The sequence below is a fragment of the Pinus tabuliformis genome, chromosome Q (assembly GCF_031772625.1).
Source record: "Pinus tabuliformis cultivar Carrire ecotype Pingquan chromosome Q, CPIR1, whole genome shotgun sequence".
In the NCBI taxonomy this organism is placed as follows: domain Eukaryota; kingdom Viridiplantae; phylum Streptophyta; class Pinopsida; order Pinales; family Pinaceae; genus Pinus; species Pinus tabuliformis.
In genome coordinates this window covers 146584548-146612369 of record NC_142296.1, presented here as the reverse complement: position 1 = coordinate 146612369, position 27822 = coordinate 146584548, and the positions used below count along the sequence as shown (strand labels likewise).

Sequence of the window (27822 nt, the reverse complement as noted above, 5' to 3'; positions counted from 1 at the left end):
ATGAAAATTTTATCTAATCGTCAAAATCAGCAACAACCCATTCCTATTCTGGAACATGAAAATGGGACGGGTCAACAGGATATAGGAGGCGACAACCCAAAATCTGAGGGTAATCAAGGAAACTAGGAAGAAGAGTAGGATAATGTGTCAGATCATAAAATGAATAGGAGACAGAAGATTGAATTGCAAGTATAGTTTAATAAAATAAAGCCTCCAGGATTTGATGGTGAGTAAGAAGAGGTTGTTGAAGCCTAGTTAATTAACATGATTAAGTATTTTCAATTGTATGAATATGATCATATCCTGAAATCTTGACTGGAAATCTATCAATTGCAAGGAAATGATACTCTCTGGTGGGAGGAGATAAAAATTTTGCAGGGCATTAATGAACAAAATCTAACCTAGGAGAAATTCCAGAACCATTTTAAGGATAAATACTTAACTGAAATATTTTATGATGAAAAAGCAAAGGAGTTTCATGACCTTCAACTAGGATAGTTAACAATGGACGAGTTTATAACCAAATTTACGTCTCTCTTATGATATGTCCCATACATAAGAGAAGAAAATGAAAAGGTTCAACGATTTATTAGCAGCTTACATGCATTTATGAAGGAATGACTCGAGTTTGACAATCCAAAGACCATGGACGAAGTCATAAGAAAGACATGTATATGTTATCAATAAACAAGGAAAGTGGGTGATGGAGGAAGAAGGGGTCCAAGTTTTCATCATGAGAAAAAGTAAACAGACCTGCCAATTTTAAGGGATCCTACAAAAATCAGTCAAATAAGAACATTGGAAAATGCCAGGAAAAGTTGATATTGCCGAATGAAACAAAAGCCAATGACCAACCAAATAAACTAGAAATGGAATCCACAGCCAGACCCCCAGTACAGTCTTGGGGATGTGGGGGACCACACTATGTTAAAAATTGTCCTTAATGCAAAGGAGGTGATCAAGTTGCACAAATTCAAGAAGAATCAACTGTGGGAGAAGTGGCATTTAAGGTAATTTCCCTGATGGTTTTCCGGAGGAAATTCCTGGTCTGCCCCCAAAACGAGATATATACTTTACCATTGGGCTAGTTCCTAGGGATGCTCTAGTATCCTGAGAACCTTATAGTATGAGGGTACCTGAACTAACAGAACTTTAGATGAAATTACAAGAATTAGTAGACAAAAATTACATTCGCCCAAGCGTATTACCTTGGGGGGCTCCTGTGCTTTTTGTAAAGAAAAAAGATGGAACCTTTCAACTATGTATTGATTATAGACAATTAAATAAGTTAAGAGCCAAAAATAAATACCCCTACCCCGTAATGATGAGTTGTTTGATCAAGTTAAGGGAGCTAAGGTGTTTTCTAAGATTGATCTTTGATCGGGTTACCATAAGATAAGAATAATAGATGAGGACATTTACAAAACAACTAGATATATGCATTATGAATTTGTTGTCTTACCTTTTGGATTGACCAATGCCCCTGCAACTTTTATGTGCCTTATGAACATTATTTTTCATCAATATTTAGATAAGTTTGTATTGATCTTTATTGATAATATACTAATATATTCCTAAACTATGGTAAAGAGCATTTACGAATTGTATTACAGACCTTAAGGGAACATCAGTTGTATGCAAAGTACAGTAAATGTGATTTATTTAAAGAAAAAAATTCAATATTGGGGATATATCATAACGAAAGACGAAATTGGAGTAGACACCGAGAAAATAAAAACCATAATGGAATAACCAATTCTGAAAAATGTGGCTGATATCAGATCATTCATGGGGTTAGCAAGATATTATCTGAGGTTTGTTAAAGGATTTTCAAAGGTAGCATACCCCATCACCTCCCTGCAGAAAAAGGGAAAAACATTTAAGTGGTCCGCTGAATGCCAAAAGTGTTTCGTTCAATTGAAGCATTTACTGACTACTACCCTATTTTAAGCATTGCAGATCCGAACAGATAATTTTTGGTTTGCACTTACACTTGCAAGGAAGGTGTGGGAGGTGTACTAATGTAAGAAGGCAAAGTGATAGCTTACGAATCTCAGAAAATGAAAGAGCATGAGAATAAATATTCAACTTATGATTTGGAGTTGACCGGAGTGCTCCATGCATTAAAAATGTGGCGACATTATTTACCGGGGAAGAAATTTATGCTAATGATTGATTATCACAGTTTAACTAATTTTTTTAAACATCCTACCTTAAACTCTCAGCAAACATGTTGGGTTGCCGTTTTGAGTGAATTTCACTTTGAAATTAAGCATTTAAAAGGAAAATAAAATCAAGTAGCGAATGCGTTAAGTATGAAATTAAACTGTGTTTATGAACTTTCATTTAGCAAGGTAGAAGTGACATTTAAAGAACATAACCAAGAGGCTTATCAAAGAGATCCGGAGTACAAATTTTTGGGGTTGCGAGCTCAAATTATGAATAGAAGTGAAAACCAAATAGGATTTGAAATAAATAAAGTAAATTTATTATTTTATCGGGGAAGAATGTATGTGCCTAAAAAAAACAATGTTAAACAATTGTTTCTTGATGAATATCATAGAATTCCTTATGCAGCTCATCCTGGTTATAAAAGAAATGATCATTGTTTTAAAAAAAGAGTACTTCTGGCTAGGCATGAAGAAAAAGGTGGCTAATTACATGGCTCGTAGTTTGGAATGCCAACAGGTAAAAGCAGAGCACTGACATCCAGCGAGGCTAATTCACCCATTACCTATTCCAAAATGGAAATGGGAGACTATTACAATTGACTTTGTCACTGGCTTACCAAAGACTAAGAGACAAAACGACTCTATAATGGTAGTGGTATACAAACTAAGGAAATCTACCCATTTTATTCCTATTCAGTCAACTTTTAAAACAATCCAAATGACTAACATATCTATGAAAGAGATTTTGAGATTGCATGGAATACTGAAAGTAATAATTTCTAACTGAGATGTAAAGTTTAAATCCACGTTTTGGAAAGCTCTATTTGTAGGTTTAGGCACTTAGATACAGTTTAGTACAACCTATCACCCTCAAATAGATTTACAGACGGAACAAGTAAATCAAGTGATCAAAGATATACAGTTTAGTACAACCTATCACCCTCAAACAGATTTACAGACGAAACAAGTAAATCAAGTGATCGAAGATATGTTGAGAATATATGTAATGCAACAACCATCTAAATGGGAGGATTACATACAATTAATAGAATTCGCGTACAACAACAATTATCATGCATCTCTGAAAATGAGTCCCTTTGAGATGTTGTACAAGAGAAGGTGCAGAACACCCATCAATTGGGGAGGCCCGAAGGATAAATATGTGGTAGGACCGGAGATGTTAAAAGAAATGGAAGAGGCAGTGAAGAAGGTAAGGGTAAATCTAAAATCTGCTCAAGATTGACATAAGACCTATGCCGATAAGAATTGCAAACATCAAGAATTTCATATTGGGGATCACGTATATGTCTGGGTTAGGCCCAAGAAAAGTATTTTGCAATGGGGAATTTGTGCTAAAATAACACCCCATTTTTATGGCCCCTTCCATATTTTAGCTCGTGTTGGACTGGTAGCTTACCAGCTAGCACTGCCAAGTCACATCCGTGTACATAATGTTCTCCATGTTTCTGTATTAAAGAAATATGTATATGATCCTAAACATATAACCAGTTGGAAAAATATACAGGTAGATTGGAAAATGATGTTACATGATTAGAATAATTCTACTCTTATACGAGTATAGACAAAAGTATAATATAATTATTGTTGGGTGTGTAGGTCGAACCGGACGGTGAATTCTTAATCAAGCCTTTGCATATATTCGATTAGAGAGAAGTCACGCTGCGGACGCGAGCTATCACCCAAGTTAAAGTGCAATGGCGACACTTTAGTCCATAGGAAGCTACTTGGGAAGATGAAAAGTTAATGAGAGAAGCTTACCCTAGCTTGTTCAGATGGGAATAAACATCGAGATGATGTTTGGTTTCATGGGGGAAAGATGTAATATCCCTTGAAAAGATTGTAGTTACAACAATAAAAGTTTTAACTATGTTAATGAACTTTTAAATTTTATATTTATATAGTAAAGTTATTTTTTAATAATAAAATAATGTTCATGGAAATATTGCCGACTATATTTCACATATTAGGATGCTTAGTTAGTTATGGTCAGGCAGTTACCTGCCCCTAACCTCTCCTTTGAAAGAAAAGGAAAAGGAACACCAAGAGGGTAGAGATACCACAGGTGGGAAGGAGAGAATAATGGAAATTATGCTGATAGGTCAAACAAAATTCCTTTGCATCTAGCTTGAACCAAGTCTAGATAGGACCAGATACTTACAAGTCTATTGTGCAACCCTCTATGTGAATACTGCACAAGGGGAGATGCAGCTGAAGTTTGGTCTCATGGTTGGGAGGATTGAGGCAATGATTTCTTAAGTTCAGAAAGAAACTAAAGTAATTGCAGTGGCAAGGAAAAGAGATAAGTAACTCTTTTATATTTATTAAATAGATGTCAATAAGATAAGATTGGCTAGAAGTTTTATGAATGTACAATATTTTTACAGATGACAAGGTTTCACATCTAGCGTTTAGTTCTGAATTTATACAATATTTATAAATTATATAAATCAGTTAAAAGATATGGTACAGAAATTTATATTTACTGTTGAAAGGAAAACTATAGATACCGAAATATCATTATTAAGGGAATATAGTGAGATGGATTAAAGAAAGAATGTCATAAAACATAATTTAACCAACAATGTCAGATATTGTGAAATGGGATACTAAACTTGGTGTTATATCCGGCTAGCCAGGTATTACGGAATATGCAAGTAACATGCCGCTTATGCAGAAAGAGTGCATTAAAATACAAGAACTGCTAGCACGACCATTCACTCCATTAAAAAAAACTAGATATAGTCCTTTCCATATAAACTATTCCGACGAACATGAAACCCTCAAATTCGCCAAAATGATTCATTCAATAAAATTGCTCTTATTGTAAGTCTGTCTATTTACCATGACTACATAATCTATTGTAATATGTTGGGTTAAAACCCCAATATCCAAACCCTCTAATTTCCCAACTCTAAGAAGAGGAAAATCGTCTTCCAAAGGTATATTCAGGTCTGTACAGTACCTGTCAGAGAAGATAGACTCCAGTTATACCCAAACTATAAATCCTTCAACTGTGATGACATAGACGAGGAATAATGGAATACCTGCTTTAAGAAAAATACCATCGGTTAGATAGCGAGGAGGAAATCAAAGGGTTCATGATATTAATAAGCATGCAAACCATGTTGTTACAAATGCATACCTGTATGTATATTTTGATAGCATCGTGGACTAAAAACTTCACCTGTCAATAAATAGTTCATAGTCAGACAGTAGCGTGTAGAGGTCAAGTAAAAATTCTAACCGAGTTCCTCTATTATCCAGTTCCTCTTATTACCTGGGTAAGGGTAACGTTTATGATAATTAAGTAATAATGCGGCCGTCCAAGCTCAAGTTGGGATATTTGACAGGCTGTGAGTCAAGATAGAGAAGAATCGAACATAAAGCAACTAATTAAAAGAGATTAGCACCGCAACCTGTAAATCAATGCTTACCTTAGAAACTAAGTGCTAGAGTAGACCTCTGTAGAAACGACTGCCATTAATGCCCCTCTGCAACTGAGCAAACCTGGGAGATTCATTGTCAAGGCCTTGGTGGAGAGCGATCACCAACCCTAAATCACTTTGGAGGAATGAGGTTCTTAGAGTGGGTTAGGGAAAATAGTTGCCTTGATCCAAAGTTGAGCGATTTCCATCGTTGGATAAGAATCTACCCTCTCAATCGTTGATGTGTTTCGAAGTTCGAGACCCTTGCCAAGTGTCAAGGGATAAGGACTAGATCGAGAAGTTTACATGGTTTCTTTACAGCTAAGCCAAACATTAATCTTATTAAGTATGGATTAGTAATGTCGCATGATATGTCCATTAACGTAATCAAATTTGCATGTAACAAATTTGTAACATATTTTATATAGTTTTTTATTTTATTTTAATATACACATAACCTATAATGGTAATCTGTGTATAATGTTAATATGTTGACCTTTAGAACTTGTAGTTAATTTGTTTGTTTGTTTGTTTTTTTTTTTTTCCCTATGTTGATGACTAGGAAGGTTACACAGGGAGTTATGTGGCCTTTTTTAGCTAAATTGATTAGGGAGTTCATAATAAGTGTGGATGTACCAAAATTCCTCATCGATTTTCTCGTCTTCTCATGTTCGATATTCTCTCCCTAGAGGAGCTAGATGAAGTAGGGTTTGGTTCCGCAACAAACCCTCCACCGGTTGCATCGTAGCAAGCTAGAAATCCAAAGTGTTTTCGCCAAAATTAGCGCAAGATCCAAAATACTAAGTAAAATCCGATAATATATCTAATATAATCATAATCATACTCTAATTTGCAAATTTATTGAATTATAACCCTCTAAAAAAATTGGATTAAAAAAATTACAATTTTATTAAATAAAATATTATCCGAATTAAATTAACCTGTTTTTAAATTTTATTGTTTATGATAAATTAAAATTGTTTTTTGTTAACAATTAAGTTAAGCTCTTTCTATTTCTTTATTATAAATTAAGATTAAATTAAATATTTTAATTTAATTAATATAATTTACTTCAATTTTTATAAACCAAAGTATTTCACTTTTATATAATTTCAGATCTTTTTTTAGTATCATGCACTTCTTCTGACCTTCATAAAACGAAACTATCCAAAGGCCAATTATGCACACTAGACTCAGAAAAAAATTCATGCATTAAAATCCATTTCTTTAAACCCTCAACACCAATTGATATAAAAATTTGACTTCATAACTTCTGCTTGAATATCTAGTACTGGTATTCATTTAAATAACCGTTCCTCCACTTCAATTACGTAAGGACCCGTAACTGCTACAATCTGAGCGATGACTCCCAATAATTTGTTGTTGGTTATCACTTTACTTATAACACTATGGGCTACAAGATCAATGGTTATGATAAGAAGGTAGTAATTTCACAAGTTATGTATTTTCTAAACAAGCTCTAACTTGCAGTATGTAAGGCTTCTCTATAGTTATTTCCAAAGAGAAAGCAACTGCTATTTTGGTATATGATTAAATTCAGGCCTCATTTTATATTGTTAATGGATTGGAAAGATATTAAAGAATATGTTTTAATGTGAGAGTGTACTTGATGGTTCTGATTGGTTCGATGAGAAAATCTTGGGGTCGTATCAGTTTTCCCTCATCCAGTGCTCAAGCAGCGCACCATGTGTTCCAGGGACTTCCTACAATTTGAATCCAGCTTCGTGGCACCTTCTTATAATATTACTAAAGAGTCCATAATTGGCATTTTGGATACAGGTATGGTATATACTTTTTTTATTCAAAGTTTTGAATTCAATTTTGGTGAAATAAATAGAGTTCATTCACGGTTTCATATATTGATGGGCCTACTATATATTGGGATCATTCAAAGTCTCAGATATACATCTGGGTTCATGGGAATACAGTTTGTTCAAGACGAACTTATTTTATGGTTTTCTTTTTCCTATAACTAATGTGTTTATTTCGAAGTGGAGAATGTGTTTTGTTTCCAGGAAAGAAGCTAACATGGGCCAAACACAAGAATTTGGCCTAAATTGTTGGAAAGGAAAAGGAGACAAAACAAATAATTCACACACAATTCACATGAGGTGCGGCTCTTTTATTAATCACACAAAACATGATACTTACAATGAACCTGGTGAAGGGTATTTATCCTTTTACAACTTGCGACTTTCCTAAAATATCTTGACATGCAACCACACACTAAAAATTGTCTATCACTTAACCCGACTTGACTCAACACTCATCACTCACTTAACTGACTCTCTAAGTTTAGACAACTCCTCATGCAAGAGTAATTATCTTATTTTAACACTCATCCTTAATTACGACCTGTTGAGGGCCCCGAAATCGGGTCGACAACAAGGGGGATACCCACCCAGTCCGGAACCTGGTTGGCGGCTCCTTGCCCGTTTGGAGTAGCGGGTCCGACTGGGGGTAATGGGACCAGTTTCCCAGTGTGAAGGGTGTGCGTGTGTGTGTAGAGTTTGATGGTATTGATCTAAAGGTTTTTCTAAGCTAGTCTTAATTCTAACTGCTAAACTAACTCTATACTAATGTAATCTAATGAAGAAAAACAATACATCTAATCTACGCTAACCCGGGGTGTTTTCTTTTGTTATGCGATCTAGAAAGATTTCAAACAACAGCTGGTAATAAAGATCATTCAGCTATTATCAGAATATAAATTAATAAAGATAAACCATTCTACATAAGAAGTTAGGCAGAACAGTTGTGAACAGCATATTGCATAATTAGTTATTCATATGTCAAACATAAATAAATGACTCCACCGTACAGAAGTGCCAAATGGTAATACACACATTCATACAGTAACATATAAAGAACTCAGCTGCATATCACTTTAGGAATACTAGCAGAATTTAGTCAAGAGATAAAAGTACCATTTATGACTGACTTCACTAATAAGCTTCAAGCAATAATGATTTATTTCTACTTGTTCTAATATCTGCTAAGAGTACAAAAGTGCAACATCGGTAACAGACATTAAAATGCAAACATAAATAAATCCCGATCCATCCATTCATCAAAAACCTCCTCTGAGGGTGCAGAAGTGCATGTTCTGAGGACAAGTTTTTTGACAGATTTCCGGACCCTTCTCCAAATGCCGTGAGAAGGGTTAAATACTACTAACTAATTAATCTTAATTACACGAATTTAGGGAAACGGCTTCAAATGACCACCCTTTACTAAAAGCAAATTTATTTCTAAAAATTAAATCTAATTTCTGACCGTTTCTGTATATTCTCTTTAGTGCTGTAAACAGTGCAACGTTTGCCTGGGAAGAGTCGGCTGGCTGCCTTCTTCTTTCGCTCGGGAGATAAAAGTGGAAATAACAAGAGCTGGCACCTCCTTCTGACAGACCAGAAGATATTTTCGAAAACCTTTCTCTAGCTGGGTGTATTCGCTGCGTATATACTTAGCACAACCCAGGTTCTTCTCGAACTGATTTTGCTGTTGCTATTTTGGTTTCTGGTCGTGCGAATGACTGAGTGAGTTAGGAGTCGCGCTGTATGGACAATCCCCTGTTTCGAGAATTGTTTCCGTTCTTGGTTCCAGGCTTTTCTGGAGCGTCTTCCTTCTCTTGCGCTTCTTTCTCTGCTTTACCAAGTCTGAGCTTCAGGATCTTTTGTGAACACGCTGCTTTTGTGCGCCTTTGACTCTGAGTCTTGGATAGTCTAATTTCATCAGTGCCGGTTGGCTGATAGTCTGAAATCCGCGGTCCTGCTGCATGCGGCATCCATTTGCGGAGGCATCTTCTCTCTGTTATCTGATTGGCGCTTTCCCCTTTTCCTTAGATGTTTCCTGCATATAGATTTATATCAGTTGCGTGTCTTGCAGTCTACGCAAAGAAGAAGAGAAATGAAAAGATTGACATGAAAGCATTAAATTCTAATGAATGCATAATCCTGACATTCATCATGACTTGACTCTTCGAAGAATGCGATGCAATCATTTCTGGATACTCAAGCATGCGGTCATTAATTTCCTTTAGGGCGTGCGCTTAATCTTGGGTCATATCGCAGATCGCATATCACAGATCGCTGGTCACGGTTCACCGATATCGCAGATCGCTGACATCGCAGATCGCAGATTTCATTCAATGGTTTATGCTGCTTAGTGCGACGTTTGCGATGGGTGATGTCGCATATCGGCGATCGGCGTTTCTTGAAGATCTTCTTTTTAAGAGCGCTTGGAATGCATGCGACGCGATGAACTTCGCGTCGCTCTTTCGCAGTTTTGATTTTCGCGTTTGGATAATGCTTCAGTCTTTCCTTGTGATGCGATTTAAGCCTTAGGGAGAAAAATACAAAAATTTTAACAAAATATTTTTTGGATTTTTTGTTCAGGGTCCCCCCTTTGCTTGATGTTATTGCTAATATTAAACAAAGCGGGGGGGTTGTTGGTGACCACAACACGACCGCTAAGCTAAAACATGACTCATGACAACTCAAACGTGCTTGCTGGTCTATGTCCCAGCTAGGCTTACAACACCCAAGTTTCTTCTATGAAACTCAAACACATCTTCTACTAATGACTTAGTAAATATATCATCCAATTGATCACTAGATTTACAAGGCTTCAAGTGAACTTCTCCATTGCTCACAAGTTCTTTAATAAAGTGATATCTAGTATATATTTTTGTTGATCCTTGTTGTTTCTACTTGAGTCCATAAGATACTCTTCTTAACCAAACTGCTTGACATGTTGTTGATGTTTCTGCTACATATTCTTCTTCCGCTAACGAAAGTGTCACAATGGGATGCTTCTTAGATGCCCATGAAATCACACCTGAACCAAGATGGAACATAAAACTAGAAGTGCTCTTCCTATCATCCAAAACTTCATGAAAAATCAATGTCTGTGTATCCAGTGAAATGTTCATAATTGTCATGTTCTTTCTCTTTACTACACCATTCTGTTGTGGTGTGTATCTGGTTTTAAATTGTCTTCTGATTCCATGTTGTTTGTAGTAATCATGGAATTCCTTTGAATCATATTCTCCACCATGATCTGGCATCAATACCTTGATATGTCGATCACTTTGGTTCTCTACTAAGGCTTTGAATTCCTTCAATTTTGCAAAAGTTTCAGACTTCTACTTCAAGAAGTAAACCCAAGTCTTTCTATTATAATCATCAATGAAAGTGAGTAAGTAACAACTTCTACCAATCGGTTGTGTCCTCATAGGTCCACACAAGTATATATGAACTAGCTCAAGAGGTTTCTTTGTTTGGTATGCAACTCCCTTTGGAAAAATTTCAAGGTGTTGCTTTCCAAAGATGTAACACTGACAAGTACTAGCAAGTTCTTTGATGGGAGGTAATCCTCTGACCTTCTGTTTCTGTTGTAACAATATTAAACCAGAAAAGTGCAAGTGTCCAAACCGAAAGTGCCATAACCAATAATAATCATAACATGCAACTGTAAAAGAACTGACCTGATCATTGTAATTCATAACTAGAAGAAACAGTGTGTTCCTCATCATCTTCACCTTTGCTATCAGTTTCTTTCTTAGAGGCTTGTTATATATAACACATTCTTGACCTTAAAAAATAACTTTGTATCCTTTCTGTGTCAATTGACCAACACTTATCAAACTATGTTTGAGACTAGGAACATAATATAACTCTGACATTGTCTTCATCTCCCCCTACTTGGTTAGAATGTTGACCACTCCTTTGCCATCTACTTCCATAGCCTTGTTAGTCCCCAACTTTACCTCTGTTTTCACAGATTGATCGAAATTTGCAACCAAATTCTTATTTCTTTTCATGTGGTTACTCCAACCACTGTCTAACAAGCACACACTAGCATAAGGTTCATGCATGGTATTGCAAGCTAGGAACATGGAGTTAGTACTCTCTGTAGTGACATTAGCTCTCTGATTCCCTTGATCGACTATTTTCTTTCTGCAATCACTTGCATAGTGACCAAATTTATTGCAATAATAACATCTCACATTTGATTTGTCAACGATTTGATTATTTTTTAAGCTTCTGTAGTTACTTCCACTTTCATGTTCATGCTCTTCTCGGCCATCTCTCTGACCACCATATCTTCTGCTTCATCCTCTGCCTCTCGTTATACTTCTACCTCGACCTTTGTCTCTTGAAATAGAAACTTGACTTTTGAAAGCAGTCTCTAAAGTGGAATCCTTATTTCTGTTTATCCTTGCCTCATGTGAGAGAAGTTATCCCATCAACTCATCAACTGCCAATGATGCCAAATCCTTGGCTTCTTCTATGGTTGTTATCAAAACATCAAATTTGGTAGACAAATAGCTGGGGACCTTCTCAACCACTGTTTGATCTTTAATTTCTTTGCCATAAATCTTTAGCTGATTTATGACAGTTATGGCCTGATTCATGAAAGAATCGATGTCATCTCTCTCCTTCATCTACATACTTCCAAAATCTCACCTAGTATCATGCAACTTAACAATATTGGCTTTGGCCATACCTTTATAGTTTGTCACCAAAGTATCCCATGCTACTTTTTCTCACGACGTTATCATAATCTTCTGGAACACTGCTCTGTCCACTCCAACTAGATAAGCTACAATGTTTGTGCATTTTTCTTCTTGTAATTCTTTCATTGTTCCCTCTCTGTATTATTGAGAGCTCATTATATTGCTTCATCCTTACGTTCTGAAAACCCAAGATGGACATAATCCTAGACATCATGTTCCTGCAACGTGGTCGCCATCTTAATGTCCCACACATCATAATCCTTCCCTATAAACCGTGGGAATTGGGTTTAGAAATTTGAGAAAGCCATCTTTCTCCAAAAATTTCTCTTCAAAAAAATTTCTCCTTTAATAAACTTTTTCAAAAATACCCCTTTCAAGAAAACCCTAAGTTTTTATTTTATAGAAAAAAACCTAAAAAAACTTTTGAAAAAACACCCTCTTTGAAAATCTCTTAATTATTTTCTATATATAAAATAAATCTTTATAAAAAATATTTATATATAAAAAACAAAAAGCTTTATAATACACCCTTCAGGAATTCAAAACACATTCTTTTTACGTGGCTCCTTTGATATATTAAAAGGCCTTTTAAAAAGGCAATCTCATAAACTTGAATAGCACCACGTGAACGAAATTCACAATTTATAAAAATCAAATGTATGTTTGCTTTATTAAACGAAATGTATGTTTGGTTTATTAACGCTTCCGTTGCGGTGATGGAAGGCGTGCTAACACGTTCCACGCTGACTATCTTCTTCGTTAGTCCGTTAACGCTACAAAAACCAGATGGACAAGGACCAAAGGGATGATTAACCCGGCTCTCTGCTGAGCCTTAATGCGTTATAATGCCGTGTGTATAACTTACAAGGTGCGTTGCGTTATAGCACTGGCCACAGAGAAAAAAATATTTCTCTCCTCTCACATGGAGGGTTGCTAATCTGTTTTCCATATCTCTTTGTAACCTCGCTCTGATACCAATTTGTTGCAAAGACGGACGAGACAAAACAAATAATTCACACACAAATCACATGACCGGCATCTTCTGTTGATCACACAAAACATGATACTTACAATGAACGTGGTGAAGTGTATTTATCCTTTTCCAGCTAGCGACTTGGCTAAAATATCTTGACATGCAACCACAATCAACCAAACACTAAAGTCGTCTATCACTTAACTCGACTTAACTCAACACTCCAATACTCAACACCCAACACTCATTTAACTGATTTAACCGACTCTCTAAGTTTAGCCAACTCCTCATGCAATCATAACTATCTTATTTTAAGATAAATCACCAAGCTTCAATAATAGCGGGATTGGTCGAGTTCCTTCTCGGTGGAAACGACTATGTGACAGAATTTCCAGTGCAACAGGTATGTAATGCTCAACCTTCCACCACTGCGTAACCCTGGATGCGTTGTCAATCCAGGGTACCTGATCACTCAGACAAAGGATATTCAATCAAATATAATCGCTACTGTCCATTTATTAAAAATATAAAAGGTCAACAGTGGTAAATCACACGGGGTTGATATAGAGATGCCTTCGGCTAATTATTGACCAAGTTTGGATACATAATTTTTTTTGGCTATAAAAAACGTCTAACGTTTGGATACACTCTACAGAAACTATGACCAACTTCCATCCTTCAAACAATTATCAAATTTAAAATAAAAGAATTCACCAAAAGCATCGTATAATTCTCATTCTGTCCCAAAACCACTATGTATTTGCATAGGAAAATTTCCAATTAAATAAAAAATGCTGGCTACATTCGGAGAACATTCCAATTTAAGTGATATCAATGTGATATCATCTTCGGCCGTTTGTGTGATATCCATGTGACAACATCTTCGGCCTTTTGCTTTCCATTGACTGCTACCTAATCGAGGTTTCAAAGAAAGACGAAGGCAGGAGTTGAAAGAAGATCAAGAAGTAACCATGGCTTCAATATATACAAATGATAAAACAACACTAAGCATGCCACCAAATTCCCTCATTCTGATAAATGAACTGACATCCACGCAGAGATATGTAATTCACAGGCACCCAAACACGTGATCAACAACTCCCACATTGGCCCACAAATACGCAGCAAAGCATTTCCCATCCAATAACAGATCTGAGACGCATTTGAAAAAATCAAATAGAAACTACCCCTATGAGGGAGATTCAAAGCAGAAGAAAACGATGAAAAAGGACAAAATCCTCTTCCTCCTAATCGCCATCACTCCACAATCATTCTCTTCAACTTTCTATCTGCTCAAAATTTCCATTTTTGGAATTTTTTTGTTTAGGAAAAACATAGATCTAGGAAAAATAGATTAGAAATAGCGAACAATGGATCCCATTTCCGATCATAATTAATCTACCACCCCGTTCCATGAAAGCGGTCCTCTGTTTCATGTCTTCTGAAGTGTTGTGCCCCAACATGAACAAGCATCACGAAGATCTGAAGTGGAAGCGAAGCACAAAGATCTGAAGCGAAAGCCATCAAATGAATTGGCCACCTGTCTGTCAAGATAACCCTCTCTCCCTACCCAATTATATTTTAAAAAATTACCTATAATATTTTTTTTCGGTCCCTCCACACCTATGTTACAAGAAACAAGAAATGAAACTAGAAACGACAACAAACAACGGTATGAGAAATGTAGTTTGGAAAGTTCGCAGTCAAGAAATGAGGAGAGAAAAAAAACAACAAAATTATGAAAAACACAAATTTAGTTTTAATTTTCAATTTAGTTTTTAATAGATTTACAACCAAATTTAATTAAAAGACTAAATAATTTGAGTACCGTTTATCACATATCCATACTGATGCTTAGCAAATTGACCATTAGGTATATATTTCTCTGGCCAATTATTGCTCTCTTGCCAATTATTGCTAATTATTGATGCTTAGCAAATTGACCATTAGGTATATATTTCTCAGGCCAATTATTGTTTCTTATGCCTTTTGCTAATTATTGTTTGTGTATGGAAATTTCAAAGAATTGTATATATATATGTCACCCAAGAATAAGATATATCGTTGGAAAGGAAACCATATATACCATTTGTAATCGAATCTACACTTCTTAAACCAGGTATAGAATTATGTTTATACCATTGGGAAGGAAACAATAAGTAGAATCTGTAATTAAATGTACACTTATTAAACCATATATGAAATTATGTTTAAGTTATGATTTTTACCAATATACATTAAATCGAGGGATCCTTGATAAATTATTAAGGAAAGGAAAATACTTTTCACTATCTTAGATATAAGATATCGGATGTTCATGTTGGGTATTTTTCAATGGGGAAATACCAAAACCAGACAAACAAACACCACAGAGCCAATGCTCTGTTTCCACTGTTCCAATGTTCCAGGATCTTTTGCACAGGGAAGCCTTTTAAAAGAAATTACTCATAACAGAGTATTACACAGCCATAAAATATTTCTATTCATTAAAACAAGATTTCTAAAACAACATTCATCCTTTTTCACTCAGAGGGATTTACAAAAATTACATTCACTCAAAACTCTATTTTCACCTGAGAAATTACTGTGCTGGGTTTACTGATGTAAAACCCCTTTTACATTCACTGCGGTGAAAAACACTTTACTGCTGTAAAACAAAATTTACATATGCATACAAATGCGCTCCACCATTTTCTTTATGCACTGCGGTGCAAAACCACACATGGTTTTTCTTACACCTCTGTTTTACAAAAATGCCACACAAAATTTTACAACATATTCAACCATTTTTCTTTATGCACCACTATGCATTCACTTCGTTGTTCCTTCCTTTTTATGATGGCCAATCACATAAAAAAAATTCTATGCTGTTCTTTTTCATGCACTGCTGTGCACACACTTCTTTCGCTCCCCCAAAGCTCTCATATTACAAAACAAAATGGTCGACGCATGTTACAACACTACGTCGCCATCACATACAAAATACTACACTCTAAAAAAAACTACCGCACATGAAAAAAACTACATAACTCTTACTGCACGTAGGCTTACATAGTGATATATAAAAACATATAAAAAATAACGTGACCCATAACCATATTAAATGGCCTCCAACAAACACTACGACCAACCATTAAAAACCATTGAATTCCCTTCTCGGCGGTCAACGGGAAAACCAAACACTGCACGCAAAAAATGATTTGACGCAGGCGATATGCATCTTCGGAAAGTTGACGGCTGAGATCACGCGATCAAATCGCTGAGCCGATCCTACGTGGTTCGCACGCCAACCTCCAGCAAACCGAACGAACTTTAATGTCCGGGGAAAGCAGTTTTGGGTTCGTACAGCAGACGCGTGGCAGCATGTGAATGTGTTCGGAGGGCTCCAAGGAAAAACAGCCTTTGCCAAAAGGCGGTGCGATAAAGATAGGTGGTTTTCGGGAATGGTTTTGTGTTGCCGTTTAATGCTCCCGTACGGCAGGTGAAATTAATATTTCAACACTCCCCTTTAATTTCAGCTGCTGGGCATTCAGTCATACCCAAACACTTCCTCTCGTAGAGGGATTCACCAACTGCTGTTGCAATAACATCTTCCTCACATAGAGGGATTCACCAACTGCTTCTGATGCAGTTCACAAACAAACAAAGTTGTCTTCCTCTTGATAGAGGGATTAACCTGAAACTGTGCTTAAGAGCACCTTCCTCATGACAGAGGGATTCACCATTACAATGTGCTGAAGAGCACCTTCCTCATGACAGAGGGATTCACCATGTAACTGTGCTTAAGAGCACCTTCCTCATGACAGAGGGATTCACCTGTTATAAAAAAACATCTTCCTCTTAACAGAGGGATTTACTAATGACTATGCTGAAAAGCATCATCCTCTTGATAGAGGGTTTCACCAAATGACTGCTTCAAATGCAGTTCCAAAACAAACAATCATTGCACTGCTGTGTGTGCAAACTCATTACAATGTTCTTTTATGCTGATGCATATTCTCTGCTGCACTGTTGTGCCATCTTCTTTGCTGCATCTACCCCACACTGCTGTGTCTGCTCCACGCTACTGCGTTTACACCTGCACTGCTCTTACATTTCTTTACAAACTCTGCATTGCTGTGCATTCTTCAAAGACAAAATACTCTGTCTTTTCTGGAACAATTACACTGTCCCAACTTACAAATTTACACTGTTGTGTGTAAACATTTCTTACACTCACTGCTGTTGCATATGTTGCATTTCAATTCAATGAACAACAAATTCATTACATTTACCTTTACTGCTGTAAGGAAAATTTCTTTTGCATGTGCTGCTGTCCATTACATCTCATTTCTTCAACAAAACTTTAATGCTGTTGCATCTTTCTTGTTTGCATTGTTGTGTGCTTCTCCTTCTTCACGATGTGAAAAATTTTCTTTAAGCTGCTGCTGTCCATACACTTGCTGTTGTGTTGTTGCTGCAATTCGCACTGCTATGTGCACATACACTTGGCACTTCATTCTCCACGAAAAAAAATTAACACGGGCTGCTGCCATTTCTTATGCACCCTTGCTTCACACGATCTTCAGCTTCATTCATTTTATACAATGCACTACTGTGCAATTCCTTTCGTTTTTCTGCTGCCATACACATTCTCATTCATCCATGTGCTTTAAAACTATGCTGTCCCTGTTTTTCTTTATGCATTTCTTTGCATGTGCTCCATAACAAAAAAAATTCAAAAACTGCTGTTTTATGTTCTATCTTCCCACTGCTGTGAGGGTCTCCATGCTTTGCATTTTTTTTCTCTTATCTCGCTGCTGCTCTTTACATTTCAGCGCTGGCATCTTTTCTTCCTTATGCATTTCTGTGCATATTGCATAAAAACAAAGCAAAAACATTGTTGATTTCATCACTACTGCATATTACCTTTCAGAGGGATTAACAAAGATTTCATTTGCAACTGCTGCGCTGCAATACATCCTCCATCAACAAATGACTGTTAATACAGTTCAGCAAATAAAAAACTACAAGCTCCCCTTTAACTTTCTTCTTTTGCATGGGTCTAGCTTGCATAGGAGCCCATATTAAGTTACAGTCACGTGCCATATGCCCAATGTTATGACACTTGAAACATTCAACATTTTTCATGAATGACATTTCATGATTTCTTCTTGTAAAATTATTTGTTGGAGATTGTCGGGGACCACAACATCTATCTCCATGAAATGCTCTACAGTCTTTTGCCATATGACCAAAGTTTGAGCAAGCATAACAATAACCATAAAATGAACTTTGGTACCTGGGAGACGGAGGTTTCATTGATGTACTTCTGAATTCTTGCTGCCTTGAGATCCTTTGATTATTACCATTGCCTCTTGCCTCTTTGACATCAGCTACATTTCTTCTTGGAGCTCGATTTCTTCTATTGCTGCCTTCATTTTTCTCCTTGCCTTTGCTGGAACTAGGAGCATCATACCTTCTTTCTGGCTTCTTCACATCTCCTTTGCTTAAAGCATCCTCATCCTTGTTTGAGGGTTCACCTACATACCCAAGTCCTGATTTATCAGATGGAGATCTGTGATAGCTGAGCATGTCATCCAAAGCTTGAGAGCTCTTCATCATTTTGTTCATCCCTTCAACCTTCTTCCTGAGGAGGACAATCTCTTCTTCTAACTTTTCACATTCATTATTTTTCTTTGCTAGTTGTCCCTCAGTTTCTTCCTTGCTACGAGTAGCTTCAGCTGCTACTATTTTAAGAGAGATGATGTTTGTCTTCATTTTGGAGATTTCTGCTTGACTGCTCTCCATTTTCTTTTCAGCTCCTTGTGCCTGCTTCCTGGCTTCTTGTAGTTCAGACTTAAGGGAGGTGACCTCTACCTTGTACTGTCCAATCTCTTCTACAAGTTTGTTCACTATCTTGTGCCTTTGTTCAAGTTGACTTGACAAGGCGTCTTCCTGCTTCTTTGCTCTGTTCAACTGATTTGTCATAGACATGACTTCTTCATGATGCTTCCTCTTGCATTGATCAAGCTCCTTCTTAACCTTGGCAAGCTCTTCATCTCTTTCTTTTACTTGAAGCTTGATGAGGTCAAGCTTTTCATTCTCAGCTTCTATGATGGGTTCTTCTTGACTCATTGTCATGGTCAGTGCTCCCTTTGCATGAAGGTCATGCAGTCTGTCCCATATATCCTTTGCTGATGTATATTTTCCAAGGTTCCTCTTCACTGAATCAGGGAGACCATCCAAGATAGTCTTTGCTGCTTGTGCATCATACTCCATGGATTCTTTATCCATCTTGTTGTCATCAATCACTGACTCCCAGACTTCAATCCCCTCAGACATTAGGAAAGCCCTCATCATTATTTCCCATACATCAAAGTTTCCATCAAACTTTGGAACCTCAAATACAATGCTTTCAAACAGATTGCCTTCTAATTTAGTAGAGGAGGGAGACACATTTTTAGCAGGCTTGGAGGCTTTCTTCTTTGACCTCGCCATTCTTATCTAGGCTTTAAATACTTGACTGTGTTTTCTTTTAAATCATTGACTGTTCTCTTAACAGTAACAGAAAGGAAAGCTTTGAAAAATACCTTAACTCTTTTGGCTGAGTCTTCACACTGCTGGAGAAGTTTGACTGCTGCAACCACACCTTCCTTCAGCTTCTTTGAGTCTTCAAAGAGCCTGGACTAGCTCTGTCACCATCAAAGAGCCTGGACCAGCTCTGATACCACTGTTGGGTATTTTTCAATGGGGAAATACCAAAACCAGACAAACAAACACCACAGAGCCAATGCTCTGTTTCCACTGTTCCAATGTTCCAGGATCTTTTGCACAGGGAAGCCTTTTAAAAGAAATTACTCATAACAGAGTATTACACAGCCATAAAATATTTCTATTCATTAAAACAAGATTTCTAAAACAACATTCATCCTCTTTCACTCAGAGGGATTTACCAAAAATTACATTCACCCAAAACTCTGTTTTCACCTGAGAAATTACTGTGCTGGGTTTACTGCTGTAAAACCCCTTTTACATTCACTGCAGTGAAAAACACTTTACTGCTGTAAAACAAAATTTACATATGCATACAAATGCGCTCCACCATTTTCTTTATGCACTGCTGTGCAAAACCACACATGGTTTTTCTTACACCTCTGTTTTACAAAAATGCCACACAAAATTTTACAACATATTCAACCATTTTTCTTTATGCACCACTATGCATTCACTTCGCTGTTCCTTCCTTTTTATGATGGCCAATCACATAAAAAAAATTCTATGCTGCTCTTTTTCATGCACTGCTGTGCACACACTTCTTTCGCTCCCCCAAAGCTCTCATATTACAAAAAAAAATGGTCGACGCATGTTACAACACTACGCCGCCATCACATACAAATTACTACACTCTAAAAAAAACTACCGCACATAAAAAAAAACTACATAACTCTTACTGCACGTAGGCTTACATAGTGATATATAAAAACATATAAAAAATAACGTGACCCATAACCATATTAAATGGCCTCCAACAAACACTACGACCAACCATTAAAAACCATTGAATTCCCTTCTCGGCGGTCAACGGGAAAACCAAACACTGCACGCAAAAAATGATTTGACGCAGGCGATATGCATCTTCGGAAAGTTGACGGCTGAGATCACGCGATCAAATCGCTGAGCCGATCCTACGTGGTTCGCACGCCAACCTCCAGCAAACCGAACGAATTTTAATGTCCGGGGAAAGCAGTTTTGGGTTCGTACAACAGACGCGTGGCAGCATGTGAATGTGTTCGGAGGGCTCCAAGGAAAAACGGTGCGATAAAGATAGGTGGTTTTCGGGAATGGTTTTGTGTTGCCGTTTAATGCTCCCGTACGGCAGGTGAAATTAATATTTCAACAGTTCACGCTTAATAGACCGCTTTCTCGTCCAAGGCCAGTGAGAAACAGAAATGTAAAATAAGACATGTAGTAAAATGATACATTAAAATCAACTTTCTGGCCACGTGTCATACTCCTCTAGAGTATTAAATAAATATATGCAAAGAGCAAAAAAACATAGCTGAGAACGAACTCTAAACGAAGGAATTACAACGAACTGAGCTAGAACTCATGGAAAAATACATTTTATTTGTTCACAATAAAATATATGCTTCCTCGAGACCTGATAAACTGAACCCATAGATTTTATTTTCACTGCAGGGAATTCTTGATCTGATCCTCCATTGGGTAGTGGTTTAATGAAAATTTGTTGTTACAAGACAATCGAATGCCATGGAATGAAACTTTTGCATTAATATCAGATTTAGCCCTCAGTTTATCTCTTGTTAACAAAAACTGCAGTAGAAAACAGAGTTTCCGTGCTGTTGTGTTTCTTGTGCGTCTTTTCCCAGGAACGGTGTTTACTGTCTTGGTTTTGGTAACAAGGCTCCACACTCCCTTGCAGTAGAATTGTAGATATACGACTTGGACCAAGTATATTCGGGGCATATTCACCTCAAATTTAATCTTGTTCATAAAAAGTCAAGTTAGCTTCATCTAATTGAAACTCAAATAAGACACTTTCGGCTAACAAAATTTATATTTTAATTTATATGGGCTTAGAAATTATAGACAAATTGCCTTTTTAGAGCATTTTTCTAGTTAATTTTAATCAAAATTTGGTAGTGATTATTAAAAATTTGAGTTTAAGTTGCTAATGCCCCAAAGTTTTTTCAAGGTGTTAAATCCATTTATATGTTCAAAAATGTATTTTAAACAACAAAAAATCACAATCTTACTTGAGATTGCCTCTATAACTAAGTGCTCTTCCTAGTGTTGAATCCATTTATACATTCAAAAATGTATTTTAAACAACAAAAAATCACAATATTAATATTGTATCACCAAATTTTAGTGAAAAAGCCATTTCATATATAAATTAGACTATGTCATTTATATATATTAATTACATTGATAGGCACTTTCTTTGCTAGATTGGGATGGGAAAACACTGTTCACCCGACCAATCAAAAGTTCCCATTTTTCTCCTTCAGGAAAATAAAAATATGACATGTGGCACAAGTTGAGTGGAGGTCGCGATGCCTCTACCTAACGCCTCTTCGAACCAGCCTCCTAACTCCCATCTGCTAAAATCCACCCTCCACCCTCCGCACTTTGAAGCCCTCAACTGGGCAAAGTTCCACAGAGTCGAAGCAGTGACAGGAGGAGGGGCAGTCCAGGTTGGTCGTCATCTTCCAGATTGTTGAAGGTTCTTGCTATACTTCTTGAGAGATTTGCGTAGTCTAACCTTCAACATCCAAGGAGTTCCTTCCACATTCAAAAGACAATGTACCTGTGCATGTTTTTTTTAAGATTCACTGAGACTTTGTGTGATTCATCTTGTGCCTTGTGAGGGTTCTAATTTTTGTTCTAAGGTCATTTACACAACAATTTATAAGCCTTGTCATTCGGCTTGTAGGTATTGTAAATTTTCCTTGAAGGGCTTTATTTTCGCAACTTCAATCTTTCTTTAGATTGCATAGATAATTTCCACTATGCCCTTGGTTTTTCTTCCTATGGTTTTGAGACCTAATAAACTGACATGGAAGATTTTACTCAGTCGAAAGGTGACCTTTAGAGACTTTACTCAGGTGTTGGTTCTTTATTTTTAATAAGGGAAGGACACGACAAGAAGTGGCATTCGCAGTGCAGCTAATGAAATGGGATAGTCGCTTTTACTCTAGGGAGGGATCAGGTTCTTGAACCAATACACTCGACCCAGAGGTATAAAATCCTTGGAATCCACTGAGAATTGATCAAAATACAAAGGAGCGAGAGTTACATACTATGTGTAAGGTCACAAGAAACACAATAATGAGTTTGGGATCGGGTAGGGGGTTTCTAGCATAGGTTCTAATTACTTCATCATATGGGAAGGGATTGAAACAGGTAGAAAAAAAGCTCTAAATTGGAAAGAGAATTACGAATATGAATATTAAGAAACGTCTAGAAAGAAACGTTATCATTTCAGTTTTTCAAAAGATGGCCATCATGACTACTAATGAGGTAATTTTTCAAAACCTTATTACAATTAACCCTTCAGAACAATTATTAACTTGGATAGAAATTTCACCAAGCGCATTTTCTTGCACGGAAATTTCATTATCTAGGCTACACTTGGAGAAATTTCACTTCACCAGGCCTGGTCTTCCACCTCAACTTACCGTTTTGATCATTGTAAGCCATGGCTACAGATTTCGCTAAAGTGTACTCTTTTCTTGTTTTACCTGCTTGTTGGAAAAAAATTGTTCAGTGCTCAGCTCATCACCAAGCGCATTTTCGTGCATGAAAATTTCATTATCCAGGCTACAGTTAGAAAGATTTCAATTCACCAGGCCTAGTCTTCCATCTTCTAGCTTAACAGTACCATTCTGATCACCTTTTTTATATTTAGCACTTGTCACTTTCCTTGGGGGTTGTAATTGTGGGTTAGTAGTTGGATTTCACCTGGAAGTATGGTGTCCTCCTTTACTCATGTCTAGTTGTTTAAATTGCTAAAAGAAAATTCCTTATGGCATAGTTTCCATTCCTCGTTCTAGTTCTTACAAGGGTTTATATAGAACCTAATCCTATATTGTTTCCTTGGTGTAGGTATGCCTCCATGAGGGTTTGGATACATGCATACTAATATTATGTAGAAGAACTAAATTACTCAAAATTCCCCTCTCTCTCAAACGTAGGTGCTCATACCATCTTTTAAACTCTTGAGAGGGCTTGCTTCAAGTTATTTTAAAGAATTAGTTAAGCTTCACGGATTCGAATCTAGAATGGACCAGGGCACGCCCATTTTCATTTTAAATGTTTTAATAATTATCTCTATTTTTTATAGGATACATAGCCCACAATGTGGCCCATAACAACATAACCACTCATACTCTTGGAGAAGATGGCCTTGCACAAGTGCTTATAGATGATAGGTTCCCTACTGATGGCCTTGGGGAATATGATGAGTGGACCACTGAATTAAAAAAAATCAACAGTGGTCCTCCTTTTGCACTGTAGGAATTTACAGGGTAAATTCATTAGATAGAACACCAATGGACACCGCTCACAAACAGATCATAGATCAATACACCAATATTCTTGATGTGGTTAAAACCCTCAAAGAGGGAAACAATCCATGGCCTGAGCCAATGCGGTCACTTCAGGCAATTTATTAATGTAAAATAAAGAAAATTTACATAAGATTCTCTCATGAATGGTCACCTTACAAATGACCCTCCATGCTCTTTAAATAGAGATCAGGGACCAATCGGGTGCTAAGCCATGGATCAAGTGTCGGTAATACCAAGGAGAGAATGAACTGTTGGATCACTTCATGTCTAGAACATATCATGACTGTCAGATTGTAAGTTACAAAATTACATGGTAAAGAAACACACTTTACCTAACTCTACACTAGACCAAGTTATACTTAACTATTTCCTATGTGTTGAAATATCCTAACATCCCCCCTTAAGAACAACTTGGGATAGGATTGAAGGATGTACAAATATGACACAATAGGAGAAGGAAGGAGGCATTAGAGCCTATCCCACTTTAGTGACAACGTCTTGAACTCCAACCATAAATTGAAGTTTAGTAAACTTTGCCTCTATGAGAGCCTTTGTAAAGATGTCTGCAACTTGATCATCAGTTGAACAATATTGCACTTCAAGAACATGGTCATGAATGAGCTTTCTGATGAAGTGCATGTGTAGTTCAATGTGTTTTTTTCATTGATGTTGGACTGGATCTTTGCATACTTTAATGGCACTTTGATTATCACACCAAAGTGTAGTCGGATGCTGCTGCTGAAAGCCAAACTCTTATAGGATCTGACGAAGCCATATGACTTCCTTACTAGCTTCTATGTCGCCACGATACTCTACTTCTAATGAAGAAAGAGAAATGGCACTTTGTTTCTTGCAAGCCCATGTAATAGGTCCAGAACCAAGAGTGAAGACATAACCTGCAGTAGACTTCTGATCATCAGGGTCACTAGCCCAATCGGAATCAGTGAAACCAACCAATAGAGGAGATGCTTCTGCACTACAATGAACCCAAAACTGAACTGTACCTCGAACATAATGAAGTATTCTTTTAGCTTCTTTCTAATGAATTTCATGTGGGTTTTGCATAAACCGAGAAATAAGGCCAACATGAAAGGAAAGGTTAGGATGGGTATGGGTTAGATACAAAATTTTTCCTACAAGATGATGTATAAGGTAGCATCAACTTCAGGGGAAGTACAAGTGACTGAAAGTTTGGCTCCAGAATGAAAGGGAGAAGGGGATGTCTTACAGTGTTCCATGTGAAAGTGGTGTAGATGATCACATGCATACTTGGACTGGGAAAGGGAAATACCTTCCTCAGATTGAAAGACTTGAAGACCAAGAAAATAATGCAAGTGTCCTAAATCTGTCATTTCAAACTACTTTTTAAGGTTGGGCTTCACATGGTTTATAAGGTTGGGATCACTACCAGTAAGGGTAAGATCATCAACATAAAGAACAAGAATGATAAGAGACTTACCCACTTTCTTGGTGTAGATAGTATTGTCAGAATGACACCTAGAAAAGCCAATATCTAAAAGAAAGCTATCCATTTTGGAATACCAAGATCGAGGGGCTTGCTTGAGACCATAAAGGGATTTCTTAAGCTGACATACAAGGTTAGAGAATGTTTGTATAAAGCTAGGAGGTTTTCACTTAAACTATCTCTCCCTTCAAAATCTATGTATAGAAAATATGGTGTCAGGTCTTCCATATATGGTACTTTATGAGCTACCCACTAAATTGTAACTTACATAAAAGATAAAGAGACTTTAGAATTATAAGTGAATCACATTTTATAATGGGTGATAACACTTTTACATAAAGTGACTTTAAAACATAAGCTACATGTGCTTTTTGAAAAAGTAACTCAACAAAAGGAAAGACTTCAACCCAGGACCTTTATTCTCATAAAGTAACTTTTGACCAAGTGAACTAGTTTAAAATGTTAGTAATTTTTGGAAAAGAGGAAAGGGTTTTTTTTTTTTTAGTCACTGAAGCTTTGGAGTGTGTGCTTACTTGAAAAATCCATTTTTTTCCTGCAAAACAAGAAACCACACAAGCCAAAGGGGACATGCAAAAAAAACCAAACCTTATGGCTTGAAGTAAGATTTGACTGGAAACTAAATATTTTCCTCAATGTTTCTAATTTTCCGAGATCACACTAAGGCGCGACAGAAAAGAGCATACGGATGAGAAAAACCATTCCTTTCTGTTTCTAATTTGCCCAGATCACACAGAGTTGCGGGGAAAAGAGCATACGTAGAAATGAAAGGTATATATCTGGTAATAAAAAAAGAGAGATAAATAAACTAAAATAAACAAAGAGATAAATAACTAAAACTACAAATAAAGATTGTATACCTCTACATCTTAAAAATGATGTAGTTATGGCTACCAGAAACCTTATCATGTGAAATGAAAGGGGTTCCTCATTCGAACAGATGCTCTTAACATAATAGAGCATTCATCTCAACCTGAAAGTGGTCAGAAACCCTACATATAGTAAACAAGAGTCAGATGCAGTTGTACCGACTTCGGATTTGGATCACCAACAAATGCAGTCCTCAAATAGCTCTGATACCATGTAGGAATTTACAGGGTGAGTTCCTCAGATAGAAAACCAACGGACATCTCTCATAAATAGAGCACAGATCAATACAACAGTATTCTTCATATGGTTAAAACCCTCAAATAAGGAAACATTCCACAGCCTCAGCCAACGCGAGTACTTCAGGCAATTTATTAATGTAAAGAAACACACTTTACCTAACTCCAAACTGGACCAAGTTATACTTAACTATTTCCTATGTGCCGAAATATCCTAACATGCACGTGGGACATTTGGTAAAATTTATAAAGGTGTGTACGATTGTGAGGATGTTGTAGTGAATATCCTTGAGAGACTGGAGGATAATATAGAGAAAGCCCAAATTTTGGCTCTACAATTCACACAAAAAGTCTAGGATGTTGCCCACCCTGATGCCTGAGAATGTGGTGAGATCCATAGGGGGTTGTAAGAAACCTATGGTTCTGTGTATTGGAGTATGCCAAGGGGGCTTTTGTGAGGCTGTCTCTGGCAAAGAGATAGAATTGATGAGTGCCTTTGAAATTAGCAGGAGACAGAACCACCAAGTGCCTTTCAAATTAGTAGTGAAGCAGGCATTGGATGTGGCAAGGGGCATGGAGTATTTGTTGAATATTTTGTTTATTCACAGGGATCTCAAGTTTGGTAATCTTCTCATAGCTACAAAAAATTCTATCAAGATTGTTGATTTTGGGGTAACTAGAATTGAAGTGCAGACGAAGCGCGTGACCCCAGAAACTAGAACGTACCGTTGGGAGGGTTTATATGGTTTTTTTAGTGGTTTTCAAAAATAATTTTGAGGTGTTTGGGTTGCAGTGGAAAGCAGGGATCCTGATGCCATTTAAAATGCATCTGTGCTTGCCAATTGAAATGTAATATTGGACTCTAGAGAAAATTCTAACGCTACCTTTTAGTTGTTTTGTTAGAGGATCCAAAATACATAATTCATAGTTCACAAAGTTAGGATAGAATATTAATTTATTTAGAATACTTAATTAAGTATTGGAGACACTTAGAAATAGAATATTGTTGTAAAATATATGACATATATAA

The 27822-nt window shown here is 36.7% G+C and overlaps 1 pseudogene; it reads left to right on the top strand.

Moving 5' to 3' along the window:
* LOC149218671 (serine/threonine-protein kinase STY13-like) lies at positions 1 to 27563 on the top strand (annotated as a pseudogene).
* The last annotated feature ends 259 nt before the right edge of the window (positions 27564 to 27822 follow it).